General features: G+C 47.1%; 1 pseudogene; it reads right to left on the reverse strand.

The window, feature by feature from the left end:
* Nucleotides 1–2939: 2939 nt before the first annotated feature.
* Nucleotides 2940–3353, reverse strand: LOC110297036 (annotated as a pseudogene).
* Between the last annotated feature and the right edge of the window lie 1358 nt (nt 3354–4711).

Raw genomic sequence — 4711 nt, forward strand, 5'->3', positions numbered from 1 at the left:
TCCTCCTTTCAACAAGAGTGGCCCTGGGTCCCATGTCAGGCTGAGTAGTGCAGACTGGAAGACAAACAGCCTGCTTCTCTTTCCTCCTTCCAGAAATGCATCTCCGTCTGATGCAGCCTCATCACTCACGTGAGTTCCCAGTGCCTGTCATGGCAAGAGACTCCAGGCCAGTTCAAAGCTAATCCACAGAATTCCTAAGAGAAGGCTGGAGGTGTTGCTTGGTGGCAGAGCCAGAGTTTGGCATGTGTGAGCCACTAAGTTCAATACAGTGCCCCATAGTCAAACTCATGGGAGTCTGTGAAGAAGGAAAGAAGTAGGAACTTTGGTAATTACAACATCTTTTAATTTTTCTCTTAAGAAAATGTATCAGTGTATCTTCTTTTATTAGATATCTTCTTCATTTACATTTCAAATGCTATGCCCTTTCCTACTTTCCTCTCTGAAAGTTGCCTATACCTTCCCCCTGCCCTGCTCCCTAACCCACCCACTCCCACTTTGTGGCCATGGCATTCCCCTGTACTGGGGCAGATAATCTTTGCAAGACCAAGGGCCTCTCCTCCCATTGATGGCCTACTAGGCCATCCTCTGCTACATATGCAACTAGAGACAAAAGCCCTGGGGGTACTGATTAGTTCATATTGCTGTTCCAACTATAGGGTTGCAGACCCCTTCAGCTCTTGGGTACTTTCTCTAGCTCTTTCATTGGGGGCCCTGTGTTCCATCCTATAGATGACTGTGAGGATCCACTTCTGTATTTTCCAGGCACTGGCATAGCCTCACAAGAGATAGCTATGTCAAGGTCTTGTCAGCAAAATCCTGCTGGCATATGCAATAGTGTCTGGGTTTGGTAGTTGTTTATGGGATGGATCCCCTGGTGGGACAGTCTCTGGATGGTCCTTCCTTCCATCTCAGCTCCAAACTTTGTCTCTGTAACTCCTTCCATGGGTATTTTGTTCCCCATTCTAAGAAGGAACGAAGTATCCACACCTTGGTCTTCCTTCTTCTTGAGTTTCATGTGTTTTGCAAGTTGTATCTTGGGTATTCTAAGTTTCTGGGCTAATATCCATTTATCAGTGAGTACATATCGTATGTGTTCTTTTGTGACTTGGTTAACTCACTCAGGATGATATCCTCCAGATCTATCCATTTGCCTAAGAATTTCATAAATTCATCATTTTTAATAGCTGAGTAGTACATCCATTTAATAGCTGAGTGTAAATGTATCACATTTTCTGTATCCATTCCTCTGTTGAGGGACATCTGGGTTCTTTTCAACTTCTGGCTATTATAAATAAGGCTGCTATGAACATAGTGGAACATGTATCCTTATTACATATTGGAGCATCTTCTGGGTATATGCCGAGGAGTGGTGTTGCTGGATCTTCAGGTAGTACTTTGTCCAATTTTCTGAGGAATCACCAGACTGATTTCCAGAATGGTTGTACCAGCTTGCAATCCCACCAGCAATGGAGGAGTGTTCCTCTTTCTCCACATCCTCGCCAGCATCTGCTATCACCTGAATTTTTTATCTTAGTCACTCTTACTGGTGTGAAGTGGAATCTCGGGTTGTTTTGATGTGCATTTCCCTGATCACTAATGATGTTGAACATTTTTTCAGGTGCTTCTCAGCCCTTCGGTATTTCTCAGGTGAGAATTCTTTGTTTTGCCCCGTAACCCATTTTAATAGGGTTATTTGATTTTCTGGAGTCCAGCTTCTTGTGTTCTTTGTATATATTGGATATTAGTTCCCTATCGGATTTAGTATTGGTGTATCCTAAGCTGAATTATCTACCACAAAAGAAGTCCTGCAAGTTTCTTTGTAAGCTTGGGCTAACATGTTCTGTGGACAGAGCTTGCACAGAATAGAGAGACTTGAGAAATGAAGGAAACCGATCAAAGAAGCTAAGTAACAAGGAGGGCCCAAGGGAGGGAGCTTGAATCTTACTCAGAATGGGGAATAAAATAGACATTAGAAGTTCATGGGAAGAGGGAACTGGTTGGGAGAGGGGGTGGGGAGGGGAGTAGGGGTGGAGATCAGATGTGTGTGTGTGTGTGTGTGTGTGTGTGTGTGTGTGTGTGTGTGTGTATAGGGGTGAGAGGGCTGGGAGAAAGAAGAAAAATTGGTAAGGGGACATCTCTGCATAAGCCAGAGACCTGAGATTGGGGAGACTCCTGGAAGGTTATGAGGGTGACCCTAGCTGAGACTCTAGCAGCAGGGGATATGGAGCCTGAAGTGGCTACCTCTTGCAGCCAGGCAGGACTTCCAGTAAAGGGAGGGGGACACCAAACCCACCCACAAAACCTTCAACCCAAAATTTTCCCTGCCTATAGGATGGAGCAGAGATTGAGGAAATGGCCAAGCAATGACTGGCCCAATTTGAGACCCACCAACCCCTGACACTATTAATGATACTCTGCTACTCTTGCAGACAGGATCCTAGCATAACTGTCATCTGAGAGGCTTCATCCAGCAGCAGATGGAAACAGATGCAGAGACCCACAGCCAAACATTAGGCAGAGTTCAAGGAGTCTTGTGGAAGAGTTCAGGGAAGGATTGAGGAAGCCAGAGGGGTTAAGAGCACCGCAAGAAGATGCACAGAGCCAACTAAACTGGGCCCCCGGTGGCTCACAGAGTCTGAACTACCAATCAAACAGCATTCATGGACTGGACCATCTCACCCCTCCACACACACCTGATTCCCCACCTCGATGCCTCTCCCCACCCCCTCTCCCACCCAATTTCCTCTCTCTATCCATTTCTCTTTTTCTCTTTCTTTCTTTCTTTCTTTCTTTCTTTCTTTCTTTCTTTCTTTCTTTCTTTCTTTCTTTCTTTCTTTTCCTTCCTTCCTTCCTTCCTTCCTTCCTTCCTTCCTTCCTTCCTCCCTTCTTTTGGAGGTTGTTGAACAAGTCAGTGGACCATTGCTTCTGGGGTATGGGGCTCAGGAGCTCTTGGTGGGGCAGATCTGTTTCGTTTTCACCACCATAGGCTTCTGGCTTCGAAGGATGGCACTGGCCCTGAGGATGGCCGCCATACGTAGATCAGGGCGGTACTTGTTCTTTCGGATCATGTGCCTGATGCTGCTGAGAGTAGCCAGAGCATTCTTGTTGATGGTGGTCCTCACGTAAGAATTGGCAAGTTTTTGCTGATCGTATCTGCGTTTCGTAACTACCACAACCCCTTTGCCATCAGTCGCGGGCTGCACTCTGATGGGCTTGCAGTGAATTTGCCTGTTGTAACTGAAGGAGTTTCGGGCCTTCAGATTATTTGGCTCTGTGATGTACATCTGCTTTTTCCTCTTAATCAAGAAAGTGAAGCAGTTCTGAACGACCATCCATTACAGATTCGTGGACATGGCAGCGGCTCCTCTCCCTATGGCGGCTGGAGACGGAAAAACTGTCCATCCATTTCTAATATCTATTTTGTTTCCCAATCTGACTGTATCAGATGCACAGGGAAAAACTGTCCATCCATTTCTAATATCTATTTTGTTTCCCAATCTGACTGTATCAGATGCACAGCTTGGTCTTCATGTGGGTCCCCCAACAACTGGAGAGAGGGCTGTCTCTGACTCAGACTCTGTTGCCTGCCTTTAGAGCTCTTTTCCCTAGCTGGGCTGCCTTGTCTGGCCTCAGTGAGAGAGGATTTGTTTAGTCCTGATGTGACTTGATAGCCAAGGAGAGATTGGTATCTTGAGGGGGGTCCCCTTCTCTGAAAAGGGGAGGGTGGAATGGGGGAAGGGGACAGGAGGGTAGAACTGGAAGAAGAGGTAGGAGGACCTAGATTGGGATGTAAAGTGAATAAATAAGTTAATTAAATAATGAAAAAAGCTGAGGTTACCTGGGATGAGCCACAGAGGACTTTATTTCTGGGGAAGACAAAAGAGAAAACCTGGATAGAAAGCAGCAAGGGCACACAGAGTCAGGCTTAATGAGGGCTGCGGCTTGCAGTGGTACCCGAAAAATCTCTCCTGCCACCACCTGACGGTTCTCCTCTGGAGATTTCACACCCCACCCTCATACTCCTGCAGCAAAGCCATTTCAGAGCACAGCGATGTGAAGTCACCTGCATCTCACTGTGTGCACAGATTCAGGAAACCATGGGTCTGAATAGGGGAAATGGAGGAGGTGTGTCTTAGTCAGGTTTCTATTCCTGCACAAACATCATGACCAAGAAGCAAGTTGGGGAGGAAAGGGTTTATTCGGCTTACACTTCCATACTGCTGTTCATCACCAAGGAAGTCAGGACTGGAACTCAAGCAGGTCAGGGAGCAGGAGCTGATGCAGAGGCCATGGAGAGATGTTCTTTACTGGCTTGCTTCCCCTGGCTTGCTCAGCCTGCTCTCTTATAGAACCCAAGACTACCAGCCCAGAGATGGTCCCACCCACAAGGGGCCTTTCCCCCCTCATCACTAGTTGAGAAAATGCCTTACAGTTGGATCTCATGGAGGCATTTCCTCAACTGAAGCTCCTTTCTCTGTGATAACTCCAGCTGTGTCAAGTTGACACAAAACTAGCCAGTACAAGGTGTATCCCTGGCCCCTGCCTCACTGTGTTCTCTCATACCTCTCTCAAGAGACAGGAATGACTGACACCGAAGCTGAGAGCTAAGGCTGGGTGTGAGCCCTCCCAGGACACCTGCCCTCCATACCTGCCACTTGAGTTAGCAGCACACAGGTTGGGTGGTGACTTAGTGGCTCACAGCATGGCATCC

Source organism: Mus caroli, chromosome 6 (genome assembly GCF_900094665.2).
Source record: "Mus caroli chromosome 6, CAROLI_EIJ_v1.1, whole genome shotgun sequence".
Taxonomy (NCBI): domain Eukaryota; kingdom Metazoa; phylum Chordata; class Mammalia; order Rodentia; family Muridae; genus Mus; species Mus caroli.